This window comes from Eucyclogobius newberryi, unplaced genomic scaffold (assembly GCF_026437365.1).
Source record: "Eucyclogobius newberryi isolate DKJ021-1_F unplaced genomic scaffold, fEucNew1.0.hap1 SCAF_22, whole genome shotgun sequence".
Taxonomy (NCBI): domain Eukaryota; kingdom Metazoa; phylum Chordata; class Actinopteri; order Gobiiformes; family Gobiidae; genus Eucyclogobius; species Eucyclogobius newberryi.
The window spans coordinates 3,505,430-3,528,697 of NW_027315857.1; the positions used below are offsets into that span (position 1 = coordinate 3,505,430).

The 23,268-nt window shown below is 40.2% G+C and overlaps 1 protein-coding gene across 1 annotated transcript in view; it reads left to right on the forward strand.

Annotated features, from left to right (window-relative positions):
- The window catches only part of sema4f (sema domain, immunoglobulin domain (Ig), transmembrane domain (TM) and short cytoplasmic domain, (semaphorin) 4F), a 157,990-nt gene that overhangs the window by 20,240 nt on the left and 114,482 nt on the right, over positions 1 to 23,268 (forward strand). The gene's annotated exons all lie outside the window — the stretch shown is intronic.

The following is a 23,268-nucleotide window of genomic DNA, read 5'->3' on the forward strand; positions in this document are numbered from 1 at the left end:
TGGCTGGGACACATCTGGATGTTCCTCTGGGGTTGAGAAGACTCTGGACCTGTTGAATTATTCAGCTCCTGCATTATTAAGGCAGTTGACGGACTATTTCCTCCCCCAGAAGGACACTGTGAGGTAGATTATCAGGCCCTCATCTCCAGCGGCCGGTCCCTGTCAGCTCATTTGTACGCGTTTAAGACCAAATATGGCTCCATAGTGAGTTCCACTAAGCCACACAGAGGAGGCAGGAGTATGGAAGATCATTTGTTTCATTCGATTTTCATTTTGGCGAGGGAACGTCATTCATTTTTTAACCCTTTAAATGTTTTTGTTTTCAGTTGCTTAATGCTAAAAAATTTATCACAATTGTCGAAAAACCATCTTGCTTAGCTATAAATCCCGGCCACAGAACAGAAAGGCCAATAGGAAACAGCTGCTGTACTTACACTATTGACTGCTAAGGCCTTTAGGCCCTGATTCATTATTACATTTGTTTTTTTACTGTGAATTTCACACTAAATTTAGACTGTAGAATTTGAAGGCTTGAACTGAGAAAAACACATTGAAAATGTCAGAATTAAAACATTTTAAACCTGTCTCTTTAGGGTAAGAAAATTCTGAGCAAAAAATGAACAGGGAAGGTCACAATCCCGAGGCTCTCCTGGTACACCTGGTGAACCAGTTCTCCAAGTAAATCTGGTACTGTATGGTAAACACAAGAGTGAATTTTAGTCATGTGTATTCTACAAAAGTCACATAGTCAAATGCTAGTTTTGGGCCAGGAGTGTTCCATCGTAGAAAAATACTCAAGTCATTTAGACACTGACTCGACGTTTTGACTTTTACTCAAAAGTCATTCACAATCTGCGGATCTGGTCTGAGAACTAGATATTTATCCTACTCAGGGGTGCGTAAAGCCCTGGCCTCCGGGCGTAACCTCCTGATGTTAGCCTGTCTTGTTAATCTATTTGTTTACACTGCCTATGTTTCCCCTGAGACTTTTTAAAACAAAAATGTTCTCCTTAACTCCTTTTTCAAACCATCTCTTCTCCCTGCTTAGAATCTTCACCTCACTGTCTTCAAAAGAGTGGTTTGTGACTTTTAGATGCGGCCTTTTGTGAAGTGGCTGTTTATGTACCGGAACACTCTTTTAATTTTTTTTCACTGCATTGGATAGAATACACTACATTGCTCTGTTTTTGAGTTGGCAACTTGTCCTTAGGATGAACCAGTTTCTGTCTTAAAGTGTTGCCCAGTTTAAAATAAACAGGAATGTCAAAATTATTTTTCAAACAGTCCAGACAAATAAGGGGTAGAGACTTTTCAGTTTGTTGAGAGCCCAAGTGGGGTAACCACAGGCCCAAAGAGCATTCTGGACATGTTTTCCTCCTTCCTCTTACTCTGTTCTCGTGGGCACTTCTTCATGTCCTGTGTGTAGCTTCCCATCCTAACTAGATATATCTAAAGAATTGAAGATCCTCTCTATTTTTGCTGTTAAAATCTCATTAAAACATGATAAGAACAAGATATCAATAAAACTTGTCAAAATATTGTTTGAGTGTTTTAAATTGAATTGATTGAAATGTCTGTAGATGCTATTGTATATTGTATTGATAAGTTTGGGGTGTTTCCAAATATTAGTTAGAGATGTTTCGGTTAAAAATGTTAAAAACAAAAAAGCAAAAACAACATAAAACAACTTCCAGTGGTTTAATGACAAGGGGGAACAAATATAATATGGTTAAAAGCTCTTAAAATTCGATTTTGCATTTGATTTTGCATTTTAAAACAGCATAGACTTGGAAATGTTGCCAATGGATTAAAGCAGGGTTGACCAGTCTCCCTGCTCTTCTGTTTCCAGTAAGCACTGAGCACAGGGCAGTGGGACAGACCCCCTCTTTCCATCTCTGTCTTTATGTGGGGCTCTTTAATTGGAGTGAGCTGGAGGTGATTACACAGGAGCCACAGGAGTCTGAACAGGGGGAAGTGGGGGAAAGACATCAAACACACAAGCTTATACTCTCTGCAGGACAATTTACCCTCAAGGACTGAAAAGGAAATCACCTACTACTACAGCTTCTACTATTACCACTACTATTGGTAGTTCTGCTACTATCAATCAAATCAGTCACACAAAATGCAATACACCACCAAATAAAATAAAATTACAATACATTATAAAATCCCAGTACTAGGACTTCTAGCCTGAATATTGGCCAGGCCTGGTTCGCACAAAACGAAGCCCAAAATGTGCGTAAGCATTTTTTCACGCAAGAATTGTGAGCTATAAAAAATTACTTGACGTGAACATGTGCAGACTTCCACGCAAGCACCAGAGTTTGCGTGGAAGAGGTGGGCAGAGGTGAAATAGTGACACTCATGGCAGCTTGGTCAAATGGACCATTGATATTAACTTGGTATGAGTATTAAACCTTGGAAAAGTACAGCCTTTACGAAGAAGAAGTAGGCACGGCTATAAGGAATTATCTGCTGTCCATATATTGCTAAATGATGGTAATTTGAAATCATTTTTGGAGTTTAACTGAATGACAAACACATTGAGGGGCAGTACTTTGTGCTGTTAAAAGGGTTTTACTGTGCAGTTTGGAGTTTGTTTGAAGTTGGACTTGAGGTACGATTTGTGCACTTGTGGTACCACACTTTACTCACACAACTTTTCATACAACCCACTCTGACCTTACAACACAACACATATCTGTGCACATACAAGTGCCAAATCCCTGTGTGTAAAAATTGAATCAGATTTTTATTATCATTATTATTTTTTATTGATTTTTTTAATTTACTCCTATTTATTTCCTTCTGGGTGATGGTGGTGCCAAGGAAGGAGTCCACGGTGGTGATGGGGGGCTCCTGAAGTCCAAGATCATCTCTACAGGCACTAGTCTGTCCACCTCCCTCCTAGAGGGAGTCTGTCTAGAGACAGACTCATCCCCAACTACGGAGCTGTGGTTGGAGGTGACGCAGTTGTCTACAGGGAGAAGAGCAGGGGAGAAAGTACGCAGCCCTGTGGAGCAGGCTTTTAGCTAGAGGGCCGTCTTCCCGTCTTTTGGACAGGGTATCTCGACATGTGGACGGACATTTTCGAGGGCAAGGACAGTGTAATTTTTATTAATACATTTTAGAAAAGTTTTTAAATCGGGCCGGGAAGCGCTTGACGATAGTCCGTCGTGGTCCGCGCCATGACAGTTGAGTGTTTACAAGTGAAAATTTGCATGCTGCGCGCTGATTGGTCGACAAAGTTTGTGTGCTTGGCTCTGATTGGCTGCCGAGCCGTTGTCTGGAAAATGCGGAACCTCCACGGCCAAATACCATGTAAAATACGGCGCGATACGCAGAGTGTGATCCGCACGGCCGAGAGGCGCAGGTGGCGCGAGAATATGGAAAGTCAATATGATACAAGAGGCGTGCGCGAAGCCGCTCTAGATTGCCTCCGCGTTAAAAGCGCCGCTTTATTTGCTAAAAGCTTTGGAAAAAGGTCGTGAAACACATATTGGCTTTCCATAACCTAGATTTTTAAAGCCCCCGGTTGGACGGGGTGTTTTCAAATCCTAGCTAAAAGCCTGCTGTGGAGACCCTGTGCTGATAGTGCGAGTGTCTCAGACATACTTCCCCAGCCGCACTGCCTCTGATCCATCAGGAAGTCAGTGATTCACCTGTAGGTGGAGTCAGGCACGTTGAGCTGGGAGAGCTTGTCCTGGAGCAGAGCAAGGAGGATGGTGTTGAATGTAGAGCTGAAGTCCACAAACAGGATCCTGGCATAGATTCCCAGTCCAGATGCTGCAAGATGAAGTGGAGTGCCAGGTTGATGGCGTCGTCTACAGACAGTTGACTCTCGAACCTGGTGTAGAAGGTGTTCTTCGAGCAGTTTTCAGTCGTTTGCAGCGTTAGGGGCTTTAGGCTTGTAGTTGGTGAGAAGCCGGAGCCCTTTCCACACAGATGCGGGGTTGTTGTCAGAGAACTGCTGCTCCAGACGTGTATTATACTTAGATCTAGCTCTCTCCCTGCTAAATCCACTTTGCATCTTTGTAGCGCTCTCTGTCACCAGTCCTGTGTCCTGCCTCTTTCTGCTGCCTTAACTGCCACTGTTTTGGTGTGAACCAGGGATTGTCATTATTGAAAGTGACTTTGGTGTGTGTTGGTATAATGCTGTCCTCACAGAATAGAATGTATGACATCACAGTGTCCGTGTACTCATCCAAACTATCTGTTGCAGCTCTGAAAACCTCCCAGTCTGTAATGTCCAAACATGCACAAAGCTCCTCCTCTGCCTCATTGGTCCACTTCTTAGAAGTCCTCAATACAGGTTTGGAGAGCTTCAGCCTCTGTCTGTACGTGGGGGATCAGGTGAACCATTTAAAAATAAAGGTGTACGTCCTGTTTCAGAGGACATAGACATCAGTCCCACCAGTGTGTACAAGGAGCGGGAGGGACGTGAGCAGTGATCGACAGTGTGTCTCTGGAGGTTTGAGACCATGTGACCAGAGGAGCTCATCAGGCGGAGTGCTCTTTAGCTCACAGTGAACCGAGAGAGAGGGAGAGAGAGAGAGAGAGATACAGAGAGGATGGGGTGATTGATGGAGGCGAACTCATCAGGCTGAGTGCTCCTCAGCTCACAGTGAACAGGCCTATGTGCGGCTGCTGCTGCTGCTGCAGCTGCTACAGCTGCTGCACTTTACACAGAGATAAGAGCTCTGTTTGATTTCAATCAGCTTCAAATCTACGAATCAATGACATTCTCCTGGAGCCTGTTGCTTTGTCAGCGTGTGATTGAAACTGCTGTTTGAATGAGAGTGTGTGAGTGTGCATGCATGCGTGTAAGCTGGATGTATAAGTGTGAGAATAAATGCTCTGCTGTTATGTGAATAAAAGTCAGGTTAATAGGAAAAATGATGACACAATATAAACTTTTTTGTAGCTTAGGCATATATTATTTAATCAATTACAGTTAAAATGTATATTGAGTTTTTTATCATTTAATGTATTTTTTTTATGTAGAAATAAGGTGAAATGAAAAATATCACAGATATAATGTGGAATACTGGCAGCCATCTATGAGTTAATTGTGTTTAATAGAGGAGGATAGAGGAGAGTTTGTATTAAACGGCAACAGCAATTAAGGAATAACGGGACTTTTACAGAAGATTGAGTGAATCTGTGGCACATGAAGCTTTAGTGCATCTGTCTAACCAGTGCATTGTGAGTATGTCTGCATTAATGTGTGTTTTGTGTAGTACGAGCAGTAAACACTGGTAGTCGAGCTGTGACACAGACATCTGTGAATAAGAGGTGGATTTACTTAAAATAAAGACCCACATCTTTTAGGATTCCATGCTGTTTCCAGAATCTTTGATTTTGCTGTTAACGATCAGGCACATTCAGGTGCATATTGAGCTCAGCACAAGGAGCAGGTGCTCATTGTGTGAGCCCTTAGCATTGGCCTATAATGCATTGAATAAAGACATACCTGAAATAATTATCAAAAAATGTTGGTGTTAAAACCTCCTCAATAAATCAAGATAAAAAAATTAAGTAGATATTGTATATTGCCATTGTTGTAATAAGTAATATAAAATTATTTGTCTGAAGAAGTATCTGGGTCATAATGAATCAGGACTATCCTTGTTGTAGTCAGCTCTTCAAACACTCCCTGCATGAGGCCCCTGTGGATTGGCCCCTGGGTGTGAGTGACATAGGATGTGGTTCTTGTGGTGGGGCCTAATGACGATTTTAAACAGAACTTAAAAGCAGCAGGTGAGGAGCACGCACATGAATCGGTGTGTGTGTGTGAACACGCACGGACCACGCCACACAAGAAGTAACAAAGTCTAACCCCCTCCCCTCCTGCCACTGTCACTGAGGTGAAGAAGTGTCAGACGTCACAATCAAAAACATTTCATTGCCATTGTCAGTGAGCGAAATACAAAATATAGGAACTTGTGGTGCAACATACAACAATGAATAATATCAACAGTTTATATTATAAATAATGGCAAAAAAACAATAATATAGGCTTAAAAATACAATATATACCTTTTCGTGGTTTAATATTTCATGTGTTCATTGTGACTAAATAATTATTATGTAATGATTTGAATTCATGTCATGAACAAAAGTAAAAATTATATTTTTACAATTGGCACTTTTTACTTTGCCTTAGCTCACCACCACCACATGAAAAACATCGTCTTCAAGATTTTATAAATTGTTGTAAAATTTACAAGTACCACTACAATATGGTCACACCTGAGAATGTAGCAGACAAATGAGTGCAATGAATAATGTGGAATGGAGAGACTTGGGTGCTTAGACCCTGGAGAGGGAAAAGAGGTAATACAAGGATTAAAACAATTATGATGAAATTGTGTATCAAAATTTCCCACTATACCAGAATATATTTGAACATATATGTTTTATTTTTCTAATAGAAATGCAAAGAAGCTATAAAAGTGGCAAATAATAAAAACTACAACAAATTTTAATTTTAAAAACCAAATAAAGGTTAAAGTATGGTGACTGAAAGCTTCTAGACAGAGAATATTTGAAAAAAGTGCATTATATATGAGAATCAGACAAAATGTAATATTTTTTTACATTCAGATTATGCTTGTCTTTGTTATTAAAGGGTTTCCCATATGTGTTTTAGAGTCTGTGTGGTCTAGATAATGATAACCATTTACAATATATATATATATATATATATGTATATATATATATATATATATGTATATGTTATATATTATCCTTGACTAGTAAAAGTTAGTCAATTAATCCTTCTACAAGTTATATAAACTTTATTCTGATTCTGATTCTGAAAAGGGAAAATTTTATTTGGGAACTTTTCTAGGCGATTATCAGAAATTGGCTTAAAAAACTAACAAACAAACAAACAAACAAAAAAACAGGATTTTGTTTTATGTAAAATGAGAAACACTACAACTAATTGCACTGAAAACTAATATAGGCAGAACACAAATCAACACAAGATAAAAATGTCTTCATTTACTTTAAACCTATTTAGATATTTCTTTTTTCAGCATCTTAATTTAATACAGCATTCAACACAGCCCAACAGTCTGTGGGAAGTACATTTGTCATTCATTTTTGCAATAGTGTTTTACGACAATTAAAATCTAAAGGAGGAGGAGTTCGGGGAGGCCATGGAGGAGGACTATCGGTCGGCCCCAAAGAAATTCTGGCAAACCGTCCGGCGCCTCAGGAGGGGGAAGCAGTGCCTCATCAACACCATTTACGGTGCGTGTGGAGACCTGCTGACCTCGACTGGGATGTCGTCGGACGGTGGAAGGAATACTTTGAGAATCTCCTTAATCCCTTAGTCACGTCCTCCGAAGAGGAAGCAGAGATCGGGGACTCAGGGGCTGGCTCATCCATCACCCAAGCTGAAGTCACTGAGGTTGTTCGCAAACTCCTCGGTGGCAGGGCTCCGGGGGTGGATGAGATCCGCCCTGAGTACCTAAAGTCTCTGGATGTTGTAGGACTGTCTTGGCTGACACTTCTCTGCAACATCACGTGGCGTTCGGGGACCGTGCCTCTGGACTGGCAGGGGTGACCGGGGTGGTGGTCCCTCTGTTCAAGAAGGAGGACCAGAGGGTGTGTTCCAACTACAGAGGGATCACACTCCTCAGCCTCCCGGGTAAGGTCTATTCCAGGGTACTGGAGAGGAGAATCCGACCGATAGTCGAACCTCGGATTCAGGAGGAGCAGAGCGGTTTTCGTCCCGGTCGTGGAACACTGGACCAGCTCTATACCCTCCATCGGGTGCTCGAGGGTTCATGGGAGTTTGCCCAACCAGTCCACATGTGCTTTGTGGATCTGGAGAAGGCTTTCGACCGTGTCCCTCGGGGTGTCCTTTGGGGGGTGCTCCGGGAGTACGGGGTCCGGGGCCCTTTGCTCAGGGCTGTCCGGTCCCTGTATGACCGGAGCAGGAGCTGTGTTCGCATTGCTGGCAGTAAGTCAGACCTGTTCCCAGTGCATGTTGGACTCCGCCAGGGCTGTCACCGGTTCTGTTCATAGTTTTTATGGACAGAATTTCTAGGCGCAGTCAGGGGTCGGAGGGTGTCCGGTTTGGGGACCACAGGATCTCATATCTGCTGTTTGCAGACGATGTTGTCCTGATGGCTCCATCAAACCCGGACCTCTAACATGCACTGGGACGGTTTGCAGCTGAGTGTGAAGCGGCTGGGATGAGAATCAGCACCTCCAAATCCGAGGCCATGGTTCTCGACCGGAAAAAGGTGGCTTGCCCTCTTCAGGTGGGTGGGAAGTCCTTGCCCCAAGTGGAGGAGTTCAAGTATCTCGGGGTCTTGTTCACGAGTGAGAGAAGGATGGAGCGTGAGATTGACAGGCGGATCGGTGCAGCGGCTGCAGTGACGCAGTCGCTGCATCGGACCGTTGTGGTGAAGAAGGAGCTGAGTCGAAAGACAAAGTTCTCGATTTACCGGTCGGTCTACGTTCCTACCCTCACCTATGGTCATGAGCTTTGGGTAATGACCGAAAGGACAAGATCGCGGATACAAGCGGTCGAAATGAGTTTCCTCCGCCGTGTGGCTGGGCGCTCCCTAAGGTAAGGAGCTCGGCCACAAGGGGGAAGCTCGGAGTAGAGCCGCTGCTCCTCCACGTCGAGAGGAGCCAGCTGAGGTGGCTCGGGCATCTGTTCCGGATGCCTCCTGGGCGCCTCCCTGGGGAGGTGTTCCGGGTATGTCCCACCGGGAAGAGGCCCCAGGGAAGACCCAGGACACGCTAGAGAGACTATGTCTCTCGGCTGGCCTGGGAACGCCTCGGGATCCCCCCGGAGGAGTTAGAGGATGTGTCTGGGGAGGAGGAAGTCTGGGAGTCCCTGATTAGACTGCTCCCCCCGCAACCCGGCCCCGGATAAAGCGGTCGAAAATGGATGGATGGATGGAAAATCTAAAGAAATTTAAGGAGCAAAAGAGTATATATTTGTATAATATATTTTATTCAATATGTATGGATTTGTTTTCTTTTTTTACTCTATGGTAAAAATACATTGGAATATGTTTCAAAAGCCTTGTATGGATGTATTGAAAATTAGCATTTTTGCTATAACACTTACGTACAAAATGTATTCTGTGGCGGTCTCTAATCTGGGTGCAAGCAGATCTGTTTGGATGCTGCTGGGGATTTGGAGGTGTTAGGGTCTGGAGGAGGGGCAAGAGGATTATGTGTGGGGGTCTTCAGTGATTACAGAACACAGACACTAAACAGACTCATGATAGATGACAGATATTAAATTACATGAAAGGTGATGAGACCCCGTGGCCTGGTGCCAGGTTGAGATAGTTCTCGGTGCTTCTCTGCTAAAAGCACCGACACTCCTGCAAATGATCAATGATCAATGATGGGTATGTTTTGGCTGTAACAGCTTTGTAGTTAATATATAGTTTGGGTATCACTCTACTTTCGCATCTGTGCTTCACACGGCCTTATGGAACTAATAGGCCTCTCACCAGCTTGTGGCGCTCGGGCGTAACAATGTTGGAATTTTTTAAGTATAAGTACATAAACTACCTACAATTTTGATATGATTACAGAGATGTTTGTAATTTTTGCTTGGACTATAACTAATGATTTTAGTTGTCAAAGTCAAACCAAAATAAAATACATTTTTAATTAAGTAAAAAAATATGATGACTTAAGGCTTTCTTGATAGAGCTAAGTCATAAGTTAAGTTAAGAAAACAACGAATTGTTGATTTTATTTAATGTCGCTATTAAGTCTTTTTGTATGTGAGTCTGTGCAGTCCGGAGAACCATTACGATTAACCAAAGACAGCTATGGTTATTGTTTATAGTCGACTAATCAGGATTAGTCGCCCCAATGTTTATTCCACTGTCTCATTTTTGTTGGAGGCAGATAAACATTTGCACTCTTCTATTTGGATTGTGTTTCTGAAGGTCGCTGAGGCACAGGTTGGTTGACTTAACTCTGCTGATGACTACATTTCTTGCTCCTGTTCCCGAGAAGCAGACTGGCTGATAAGATTTGTGCTGACTCTTGAGTGAGAGCGAGTTCCAGTCTCAAACAACACCACCACCAGCACCACTACACAGTTACTGGAGCAGAAACCTCATATTCAGCAAACGCTAGAATTGCTAAGAGATGAACTGCAAAACAAGAAAGACTTGAATTCAGAGTTTTTAACTTGATTTGAGTCTTTTTGACACAGGAAGATGTATTTTCCGTCTAAACACTTGCTCTTTCAACAAAACTGGACCATCCTACAGGACTGCGCTATTTATGTTACCATGGCAATTACATTTCAAACTAGTTTCAATATAATTCAGCTTGAAATAAGGAAGTAAATAAATCTTACAGAAAATTATGTAAAGCTTCAATATGATCAAGAAATGTATTGTCATTTGAGTTTATTGACAGCACTGAAAAAAAACACAGGGCACCAGGGGAGTAGCTCGCCTAGGGCACCAAATGTGCTGGGGCCGGCCCTGGTGGTGTGAGTCGGGACAATGCATGAAAATTAGCCCATGGCTACAATCTGGTGTGTTGACTTCATGTATGTTCATTAACATGCTCTGTCCTGACCAAAGAAATAATAACAAAGTCCAATAATAAAATAAATCCCAGTGTCCAGAGTTATTACCTTTTTTCCTGCCGCCAAAAGTACATTCCAAATCCATTAATTGTGCACATGGCAGGAGTTTTGAGTCCCAAATACATAGTTCTGAAGTTCAGAGGAATGGCAATGTCAAAAACAGTTTGCAGTGCATTGTTAATCTCAGTCCAATATTTTTGAGCAACCAGACATCCCAAAACACGTGATAGCGGTTTGCCTCCTAGCTGCCACAGTTTTGTCCAACAGTTAGCATTTCCTTTTTAATAATGGGCACTTTGACATGGTGTTATGAAAAAACAACACGTTTCCAACTAAATGTCCAGACATGTGATTTTGTGGTACTCCACTAGGATGTACACACTCTTTTCCACTCATTGTCCTCCAATACAAGATTACCTTCTCTTGCAAGTTTGTTTTCAATATATTTAGTGGAGTAGCAGTCAGGATTAGAAATGCATTGATACAATTTGGATATTTTTCCCCTTGAAAGTTTGGATTTATAAGCCTTGATAAAAATGTTTGTGCGGACGTCATCGTTGTTGACGATCAATTCACGAGTGATCAGTCCTTTTAGGCGCTTTGGTTGGTATAATTGATAAAAAAAAATTGTATTGCAAAAGCTGCAATACAAAAACACTTTTTTCTGATGAATACATCGCATTTGAGAGAAATTGCGTTGCATTTTGCGATGCGATACCGCTTATTCTGAACCCTGAACACACAAATTGCAAAAAAAATTTGATTCAGGTTGGTGTGAAGTCTGGATGCGGCCATGACCGGCTGTTTATCTTTGAAGTTGTGGAACGTCAGTATAATAGGTCCTGGACACTGGTTTGGGGCCGGCTTTGGAGCCAGGGAGCAATGTGCAAGGTCAATCTTTATTTTCCAGACACGTCCGGACTAAGCAGCATCATCCCGGAAGTCCCAAATGGCGCCATTTCTGAAGCATTGGCATTTTTATTTTTGCCTGATGAAAACTAACCAAGTTACAAAGGTATCAATTGTAGGCACATTTAATAATTATTAGTCAAATCAAAGATTAATATTCTGAATGCTTGTCATTTGCTGATAATTGTGCAGTGTGGAGGACGATGCACATGACAGCGTGGGCACAGAGGAAACCTGCAGTGTCTGAAAGCTGTTAGATGGATTGCGGCTGGGCTTCCGAGGACCTGGCTCGAATCGCTTGGCCCAGAATGAGATACCCAGATTGAGGGAGGGGCTCCATTCATCTTTTTACAGGAGCCTCTCTTTCGGTCTTCAGCTCAGAGTGAGAGAGGAGCAGAATGTTTTACAGTCAGGGGCATTTGTCTGCAGTGCACACCCAAATGAAAGCACCAGAGAATTGGGTGTAGGTTGAGCAGTTGTAAGGGCCTAGAAATAAGGGACCATATGTCATGTTTCCACTGATTCCCTTTGGAGCAGATTGGTTTGGTTCTAAATGTGATCCAAAGCAAACCCTGAGAGGTCTAGCATCCAAAGTGGTCTGACTCTCTTTTAGCTCTTAGAATGCTTTTGAGTGAGATGATTGGATAAGAGAGAATGCAGATTCAGGGAAAAAACAGAGTCTGCAAATAAAAACAAATACAAACATAACACGCAAAACATGGCACATGAATGACACATTAAAAATAAAATAACATACAATTACGGCATGTCCTGTCCAACGAATGTGTTCCACTTTATCGAAAACCTCAAAAATGTAAATTTTCAAATTAAGTCCGAAAGTTATTTTTTTCCCTTTTTTGAAGGTCAGTCATAGTTTCGGTCCAGCCCCTAATTGTTGTTGCAATTTGTGTCATCAGTTTTTTGCGTATTATTGTATTGTATTGCAAATACATGGGGATGATCACGTGGGATGACAATGTCAAAAACAGTCTGTAACGGTTTGTTGTGTAGATATTGTTAAAAATATATGAACAACAATATAGGCCCAAAACACATGGTAATGGAGGGCCTCCTGGCAACCACAACAGCTGGAATCTCCTTGCGGATAATGGGCATTTTGACATGGAAACAAAACAGTGTTAATTTTTTCCAACAGAATTCCTTCCAAACGTTGGGATTTTGTAGTTTTCCATTGAGAAATACAGTACATACACTTTCCCACTTTGCATCTGTCATAACAAAACTACATTCTTTCCCATTTATTTTTCATCTGTTTAGTAGCGTGTTTGTCCAGATTATGAACGCATTTATATAATTTAGATATTCCCCTTGAATGTTCTGATTTATACGCCTTAATAAAAATTCAGTCATTGTTCATTGTTTTGTTGAATTTAGTCACTGACCTGATCTTGTGATACACTGCTGTATTTCCACTGATGCTAACTTATATGTCGAGCCCACATACTTAACAAAACAAAGCTAGCACACATTAGCAACATTATCAATGCAAAGCATATAGACATATAGATATCGAACTATAGTCTGCTTCTTCTGAATGTTCACATTTCATTGTAATTGGTTAAATCAATCTGTCACTCATTCTAATCATTAATGAGGCGGACATACAGGAGTGAGTGTGAAGAAGTCTCTGTTTGATTATAGAGCTGCATTCAAGAGAACGTTTTTGAATTACGGTGTGCCAATTTTATCAAAATAGCAGACTGTCACAAGGGATATAATGGTATTCGATACAATATTGAATTGTTTGATACGGGTGTCGCAATTCAATACATGTGTTCCATGAGCGCTGTGCTCTCATATGCTTTGGTTAGAAAGGAAAAGGTTAAGCTGGGCCATCCTTCGCAAATTCAGGACGTAAATGTCCATCCAGAGACTTACAGCTGCTATATTTTAGCGTAATTTGAACTACTTCAGTCTTCAGTGCAACACCTGAGGGCAAGCTTTTGAGCTCTCCAGATTACAAACACGGGTGTAGCATCCAGAACCCTTCCTCATAAGCAGATCAGTATAATTCTAATACAAAGCCTATAATCTGCTGCATGTGCCCTGTTTGTATTAATTCGTACAAAGACCGCACTGTTCCTATCCACCCTGTGTTTTGCTGGATATCTTTTCTCCTGCCCCCTTTAGCCACATCCTCCCTGATAATTGACACATGCATCTAATGCTCTGGGGATTTATGAATGAGGTCAGACACTGCTGTGGCCTGTTTGAGTGGACACTAGCAACCGTCTTAACCTCTCATTGCCCCACTACTATTATAACTGTGTTTACATACAGTTCATAAACTGGGTGTAAATTTGGGACTCGGATTGGGGCATTGTTTATTCTAATTTCTCTAATTGTACTACTGATTGTGTGTGTATACAGCACAAACAACAAGGAAAAGTATTCAACAGCACTGGGCATGTTTGGAGAGTGCGCGTTTCAGATCAGCAAAAAAGCAAGACCACTCTTCTCCCAATCCTACATGCAGTTAAAAAGTAAAATAGGTGCAAACGATTCATTAAGATATGTTCTATGCATATGCCTGTAATGATTTATCACTAGTACTAAAACTTGCTATTAAAAACGTCTAGCAAACATAGCCACGCTTTTGAGCTAGGAATTGACTTGAGGCCACAGCAATTCACTGAATTGAATCTCTCTGAAGCCAAATTATTAGGATCACCACAATGAAACAATACAAGCTAGTCTGCGGGGGAGGAGCCATAGTTTGTGTCATCACTGATCTAAAATGAATGAGCTCTAGTATTTTCCTGGGTGTTTTTTGCTTTGTGCAGTTGAATATGGCTCGCCTAGTCTGTTCCTCGTGTGATCGGACAGCGGTGCCCCAATTACAATTACGAGTTCTTGAGATGCGTTAAAGTGTTTTGAGTTTTTGGGGCAATCTTCACCCAAAAGATATGCTATGATTTTCTTTTACCTTGAAAAGACTCAATCTGACATATTCCACAGACTTAAAAGTAAAAATTAAAAAGTCTGCACTGAAATGGATCATGGTCTATCTAGTTCCCTTTTTTATTTGTTGCTGCAACAAAACAATCCATTTAAGCAGAACAAGAAGCTTGTGATTCTATAACAGCCCCATGAAATTATTGCATCACTAGTACCGAGTAACACAAATTAAAGTTAATGTAAAAAGTACAGAGGTTTGAGAGCACAGAGCCAACGCCGTAAAGTGACAAAATGTAAAATGTAGAGCCACCGCTCAAAACACCAGCATCACTGGTCCCACACACAATGTTTTACAAACAAATGTCTTATTTTACGTTATGTGACAGAAACGCAAATGAATTCATAGCTACTGTAACTGTTACAGTCTGGACAAGCCCTTTATATATATTCTTTATATATATTCTTTATGTATATTCTTTATATATATTCTTTATATATATTCTTTATATATATTCTTTATATATTATTTACATAAAAACACAACACTTGGACTGGTGAAGTGAAATGTTGCTGTTTTGGGGACAAACAAGAATAAAATGTGTTTTTTTAGGCAGAAACTCAATTTGAACTATAACGTTTATTTTAAAAACGATTTAATATGCTTTTAAATGGTTTACGGAATGTTCAAAAAAATTAACCAATTACTCGATTCAAGAAAAAATCGATAGATTAATCGATTTCTAAAAGAATCGATAGCTGCAGCCTTAACTAGGACTAAACCTTGAACTAGACCATTACACGGATGTGTTCAAATTTGGTCTTGGTTTGGTCCTGGTTTAATACTTGTTTAGTTCTGATGTTGATGAAAAGTTGGTTTTATCTTGTTTAGTTCAGGGTTTAGTCCCAGTCTAATCCCAATGTTGATGTTGTGTGTGAATGCAAGTTGTCTAGATATGAAAATATGGCAATAATGGTATTTCTTAGTTACCATAAACGGCTCATTTGCATTTTCACATTCTGACCTGCGTTCAATTTGCCTGTAGAGTTGTCAGATGATTTCTTTGGAACCAGAGGAGGGTGGGGACTGTTAAGCTCCATTAACCTTTGTTCAACATGTCTCTGTGAGGCTAAAGAGCAGGTCTCACTGGTGCGTGCAGTGAGACCTGACGGATCAGCCAGGAGTCAAACGCAGAGGGAAAGTGAAAGTAGTCCGTACGGATGGCAAGAGACAATGCATTTTCCTCGTATTGCTGGTTTAATTTCTGCAATACTTACTGGAACTTGAGCAAAATCTTCAGAAGTGACAGTAACATTACTTGAGTGGAGTAATTGGTTACTCTTCTTGTGAGTTAGTTTATCAGTAACAAAAGCTCTATGTTGGGCTAGATAATTTAAAAGTTTACTGTTTGTACATTTCATTTTCCTAAGTGTTTACCTACTCATCTCACCTCTCCAGCTATATTTTACCTCAAATTAGATCAATATTTGCTAACAGTTTATTACCACCTACACTTGATACGTTGTACCCTATTAAGGTATGGTAATACACAGTTTAACCATGTCTAATAACATGTAACACAAACATAACAGATTTTGTGACCACCTAACCTGTAACACAAACATACACCGACGTTATTTCAGGATTAGGGTTAAAACCTTTTTAAAACCACACATAGTGTAAGACAAGCAAACAACACAGTACAATAAAATTATATAAATCAACTGATTGTTTAACCAAGTGTAATACATGTATCTTGTGTAACAACCTGTACCGGTAATGTAATGTCATGTAACATAAACTTAACGCATTTGTAACCACCTGTATTAACACTTTGGTTGGAAAATGTAGTAATGTATATCCAGAGCCCTTTAACCCTGATGATGTGTAAAACAAAATGACAGAACCTTCAAATATCCCAGAGCCTTATCTGGAGCTGTATCTTCTTTGACATTTGGGATGGTTGCATGTGGTCGAGCTGGTGGTAGTGAGGATGTGAAACAGCGTACTGAAATACAGGAAGCAGTCAAACCTGTTTCTATGTCTGAACATACTAGTTTACCATAAACACGTCATGTCATTTCACTGACAAGTCATGTCAGTAAAGCAGGGCAGAACTGTTGAAAAAGTTTTGTGTATAATAAGTGATGCGTGCATAGGACAAAGACATTTTTGATCATCTGCTCAAACAACATAATCATTTTAGATATGCATAAATGAAATTATGTATGCACATCTCAAGTTACGCACTCACTTATTACAGACAAATCAAATTACAAATGTACAAATATTTTTGCAACAATAATAGCTCCTTATATGATGATGTGATCAGATGCACTATATACTTTGCACTATTACTTTGCACAGAGCACTTCCTGTCGAGTTTCAGTTCTTGGTACTGAAATGACACCTTTCATATTTTCAAATCAGGTTTTCATATCTCCTGAACATATAATACCCTGGACGTGATGAAGATTAGTTAAAGCAGAACATATAACTCAATATCCACAAAGCATGGATATATCCTTTTAAATGCCCTCTTTTCTGCTAAACACATTTTTTAGTTTGGCTACCTGAATTTGTTTGAATTCAAGTTATATTTAGCCATCTCCTTCTACATCTCTCCAAATGCTAATTGCTAACAAAAACTTGATACACTAAGACTATAATCATTTCAAGTTTGTGTAAATGGATTTAGCTTTAGAAACAAGCTAGTACGATATATGCAGGGGGCCCTGTGCAGTAGAGGGGCCCCTAGATTGCTGAATTTATAGTGAGCTTCATTATGACTACGCTTGTGTTTAATAACCATCTCGATAATAATATATAGTTATGCCAACACTGATCATTCCTCATGAAAAGATAATTTGTAATAGAAATAGTAGTATTACACTTCTAAACAAATATTACTTCTTAATCAATTTTGTTACATACATACATACTTCACTAACCCTAAAAATGCAATGATTACAGCATCATGAGAATATCGTGTATTTATTTGTGTTTTTGTATACAGTATGTGCTTGGTTTTCCCGTTTTCATAAAAATAACAAACACAAATAGTGGTATTACTAATAAAAGGTAAAGGTGAAAAAAAAATCACTCAAACTTTTGAAATTTCCTGAATCGGCAATATTACCTGCTTGATTATTTAGACTACATATTTCTTCATTAATTCAATTTAGTTTATTTTGTAAAGCCCAAAATCACCACAGCAGTTACATCTGTGTAGTTATTTATACTCACAGAGCGTGACCTGAAGTTAAAGTGTTACTACATGTATTTCTGTAGTTCAGGTGAAATGACTTCTGCATAGGGATGTCACAATATCGATTTCTTGTGTTACAATTACTGTGAGAAGAAAGGTCTCTTTTTAACGATGACCGTATTTTCCGGATTATAAATCCCATGTTTTACATAGTTTTGGTCGGGGTGCGACTTATACTCCAATGTGTTATTATTTGTTATTTTTACACTGGCAACCACATTTTACATGACAACCGCAAGAGAGCTCTAAAGCAACACAGCGACGCTCTAAGCAACGCAGAAGAAGAATTGGCACTTCCTGTACCTCTGGAGTCGAGGAAGAAGAATTAAATGAATTGAGTGATTTAGGGTAAAACCGATGCTTTGGTAAACTTGTTACCATCTTCTATATGCTATAGTTATCTGAATAACTCTTAATATGTTACGTTAACATACCAGACACTTACCACAGTTCGTTGTCTGTGCGTCATGTAGCTGAAGGTGTTATGTTAGCATACGTACACCTATTCACCATATTGTTGCACTCCAGTATTGATGGTTCATACTTGGCGTAACCCAGTCTTTCTTCAGTATCGATGGTTCATGCTTTTTAACTCTTATCTTGTCGATGGTACCGACTGAGCATGGAGTCCGTCTGTGCGTCATGTAGCTGAATGTGTTACGTTTAGGGATGCGTACCGCTACGACGGACCGGATCTGGACTTGTAAAAACGTTTCGGTTCAGGTCCAAAAAAAAACTAAACCCCGGTGATTCGGTTCTGGACTCATTAAAAATCTACCACTCACATTCTATATCCTTTACGTTCTAGAAGATCGCGAAATTCGCGCTGGAAAAGACGTAAACACTGACATCGCTGTCAATGGCCCGGAGTCATCAGCGACGCACGCGTCTTCCCCGCGGCAGAAGTTGAAGCCGGCGCAATGAGTTTAAAGACGCGAGAGACCGAACATTCGGAAAGATCGCGGGTTGTGCTTTGGTTTGGGTGTAAATATTGTAACTTCTCGCTCAGGTCAGTAATGCTGGTTTAGTGCTCACAAGTTGTCACTTTATTTCTTGAACAGAGTTGGTTAATGTTGGCCGTAACCATGGTGATGGAACAGGAACATCAGAAATCACTTCATCTCCAGAGCCCGCTCTTAGCTCCGCCCCAGAGACCGCGCACGCGCACTAGAGACTAGGGTCGCTACAATATGAATAAAATAACTGTATTATGTTGTGGTGTGATGTAGCATTTATTTCAGTGGGTTAATGTACAATATACATATAAATACATCTAAGTAAATACTAAGTCAAAGTAATATTGTTTAATTGCTGGATTCATTAATTGGAGCTTATATTTTGTAATAGTATTTGTATTCTACAGTTGTTAAATATGGTCTTGTGTTTAATGCTGTTAATATGATGTATTGTGTGTAGTGTAAAATATTTTCATATTCTATTTTTGATACTGCTAAGTTGATTGATTTATAGTGGTTCGAGTTAACTTTTATGCTAGTTTTTGAAGGTTTTTACATGACTTTAACGTCAATGGATCTGCAAAATTAAAGAGTGGAAATGTATCAAAAGGCATTAAACTTCAGGTGTGGGGAACAGCCCAGTCAAACCAGTAATACACTTGACAAACATAGTATCAGCTGAAACAGCTGCTCCAATACCAATACTCAACATGCTCTTGTTCGGAAATTGTTCCTCAAGTAAAACACATGCATGTGTGTTAGCTCGCAGCTTGTGATTTGTAAGTTGTAACTTCTGTTAAACAGTGAATGAACCAGATAAATTGAGTTTATTTCAGTCTGCAGTTAAGCCTTGTGTTTGATAGTAGTCCTTGTTCAAGTGTCTTCAACTTAATTTAGCCAAGTAGCTTGTGTTATGCTGTTATAACATTATGCAAAAATGGCATGAGTTCAGCCGGACTCATTAGGTCCGGACCTGAACCTAAAGCTCTGGATTCGAATCCGGACTTGAACCTGAACGTGGGTTTAGGTATGCATCCCTAGTTACGTTAGCATTTTATTTATTTGTTTCAATTGCATTTCAAGATGTTCTTGGTCTTGGATTTTATCAAATAAATGTCCCCCAAAAATGTGACTTATAAATGTTTTTTTCTTCTCTATTTTAATTTTTTTTGGGACTTAAAAAAAAACGATTATTGACACCATACTACACATACAAAATGTATTTCAATCACCATTCCTCTATTATGTCACTAGAATTAAACGTTTTTGCATGATTATTATTATTTAGTTGTTACAATTGTCCTCATGGCTCCATCAACCCTGGACCTGCAACATGCACTGGGACGGTTTGCAGCTGATTGTGAAGCAGCTGGGATGAGGATCAATTAAATTCAAATTATTTTTGTAACGCCCAAAATCACAACAGTGAAAAACAGATCAGCACCTCCAAATCCGAGGCCATGGTTTTCAACCGGAAAAAGGTGACTTTCCCTCTCCAGGTGGGTGGGGAGTCCTTGCCCCAAGTGGAGGAGTTTAAGTATCTCGGGGTCTTGTTCACAAGTGAGGGAAGGATGGAGAAATTGACAGGCGGATCGATGCAACGGCTGCAGTGATGCGGTCGCTGCATCGGATTATGGTGGTTATGGTGAAGAAAGAGCTGAGTCGAAAGACAAAGCTCTCAATTTACCGATCAATCTACGTACCTACCCTCACCCAATTGAAGGAAGTGTCTGGGGTGAGGGAAGTCTGGGAGTCCCTGCTTAGACTGCTGTGCTGTTGTTTTGCAATGCCCTGTACAACTTTTTTGCACATTTTTGTAATGAATAAAACAGGCCAACAGTTGTGTTAAAGCTCCATTTAGAAACTTCACGTCAGTATAATTTTTTTTATTATTTACGTGTTTACTTGCTCATGTATTTATTCATGTATTAATTTATATTTGCAGAGCTCTTTGGTAAACTTGATCCAAGCTGTGGTGTGGTGATAGTGTGCGAGCTGTTTCTGTTTGTTTTTGTATCGCCCAGACCCAGCAGCCGCTCGTAAAGTAGTGCTTGTATTCTCACCCTACACACGCACACACGCACACACGCACACACGCGCACACACGCACACACGCACGCACACACGCACACACGCGCACACACGCACACACACACACGCACACACGCACACACGCACACACACACACACACACACACACACTACTGCCCCCTTCCTGTCCTGCTGATCCCCGTAGCAGAGTTTCCTGGCCTCCTTGCTCCTGTCCATTGTACAATAAGTGCACAGGAAGGAAAGCCCCACCCCTCCATTTCCACTCTGCTCTATGATTTGTGTTACTACTACTCCTAAAAGAAACAAAAAACTAGAAACTACCTTCCAAGAATGATTAACTGGATTAAAGCAGTTTAAAATAAAACATGAGAAGCCAAAGGGGCACCACCTTTTTGAGGAGAAGACTTTCTTTGCACAAACAAATACATACAAAAAAATAAAATAAAATAAAATAAATAAATTATATATATATATATATATATATATATATATATATATATAAAATACAATTTTACTTAATAATTCAATAATCAACATTTTCATCTTCCGGATTTGTTCAATTATTATTATCATCATTATTAAAACAGAACAGAATAGAACAGGCAAAGTATAAAAACAAATGGTAATGGTACTGCATTGGTTAGGGGTGTGGTTGCTATGGACCTGATTAGGCCTTTTACATTGTGACTGAACTTAAGTCCCTAAATCTCATTTGTTGTGATATTGGCTTCAGCTGTGAAAGGGGAATTGTCAAGACCCATTTTGTCAGGTGTTTTTGGGACAATCAAATGGGTTTTTAAAAACATTGTCCACAAGACTACCTTTGGACCCTATCCCATTGATGACTCCTGAACAAATGAGGGATTACACCAACAAATTACAAAAAGAAAGAAAAACATATATGTTTTTACATAACATATGTTTTCACATAACATATGTTTTCGCAGATTTTCAAAATGGAAATGAACCTACCCAGGCGTCATCTTTCTCTGTTGTTACATAGAAAGCCGGTGCATTGCAGAAAATGACCTTACGACCTCTGGGAAAAATGGATGCTGTGTTTGGGGCTAGAAGGACAGTGAGGACAGTGTCAGCGATTTGTGAAGAGGGGGAGGAGTGGTCATCTGTGCTTTTAACTGTCTCCCACACTGTACGTCCATTTGTCCCAGGACTAAAATCTATAGTGTTTTAGTGCTAATCAAATGTTAATAACGGCAGCTGCAGTGTTGGCAATATTCAGGGTTGTGCTTGTCTGCAAGGGGAGACATGATAAATCGACGCCTGGCTAAAGCTAGCATGAAAAATGAGGTGTATTGTGAGAGAAATTTGCATTATCTATTTATCATTGAGGCCTGGTGAGCAGGAGAGGGGACTGCAGAGGCACTGGAAGTGTGGGACACTATTTTGGGTGCAGTTATGTTTGGAGTAAAATGGAGGAGTAAGTTGGAGATAGGAGATTGCAACACTGAAAACAGTATTTTTTACAGTTCAATTAGTAGGATATTTCATAAAACTGTGACGCAAAGCTTGATAAATCTAGATGACGTCATTTAAATTATGGCAGAGTTTGAATTGAAGTTTCTGTAATGTAATTAATTTCACGTCATTACATCAGGGGAAATGGGGTGTTGTGTTCTTGCAGCCATACAGGTCAGGGGACGTGTAAGACTCCTCAGATGTGCCTTGTCCAAATTGGATGAATAAATAGATGTGGGAATTTAATTTCAGCAGTTAAGAAAACAAATTTATTTAATATATTTTTTAAGGTTTCCTTCAGCAGTTGAGAAGTTGAAGCATGCTTTCAGCGGTCCAGGTGGTTAGAAATAGCTGGAAATATATGGTGGCAAATAGCAGTTCAAGCAAAATCCAATACTTTCAGATTATGGTTCATGATACATTCCTGCAGCTGTTCATTTGATAGTAAATCTTAGATCCCTTCAGCTGTTCAGGTGAAATTAGTGGTTGACTCATTCAACAGTTCAGTTGATGGCACATGTTGTTCAGTTTATAGTACTTGTATGACTCATTCAGCTGTTCAGGTGTTAGTACTTGTTTGACTCCTTCAGCTGTTCAGTTAGTAGTAGTAGTAATAGTAATTGTACATTGAGAATGACTCTCGGATGGGTGTCGAAACGTTGTTTTTTTTGTAGTCCAAATGACTACAACTGAATCTTTTTCTACATCAAAATGTAAACTTTGCGTAGCGTAAGAGGATGTGCAGAGTTCCTCCTGTTGCAGCTGTGTGTGTGTAAAGGGCATCCGTACTGAGCATGTGCAGAGTTCCTCCTGTTGCAGCTGTGTGTGTAAAGGGAATCCGTACTGAGCATGTGCAGAGTTCCTCCTGTTGCAGCTGTGTCATGGATCTATTATAATATCTGGATAGGGTATGGCTAGCCGCAGGATGTCGTTACAACCCCCAGTGGCCACTCCATTGGTACTGCAGCCAAAGAAATCCCGCGGTCCAGAAAGGTTTTTTTTCCTAGAGCGCAATGTAACGAAAAACTGCTCGTGTTCAGCTGTAAAAGCACCTAGAGCTTTCAGAAATGTCGGATATAGCGACAATTCT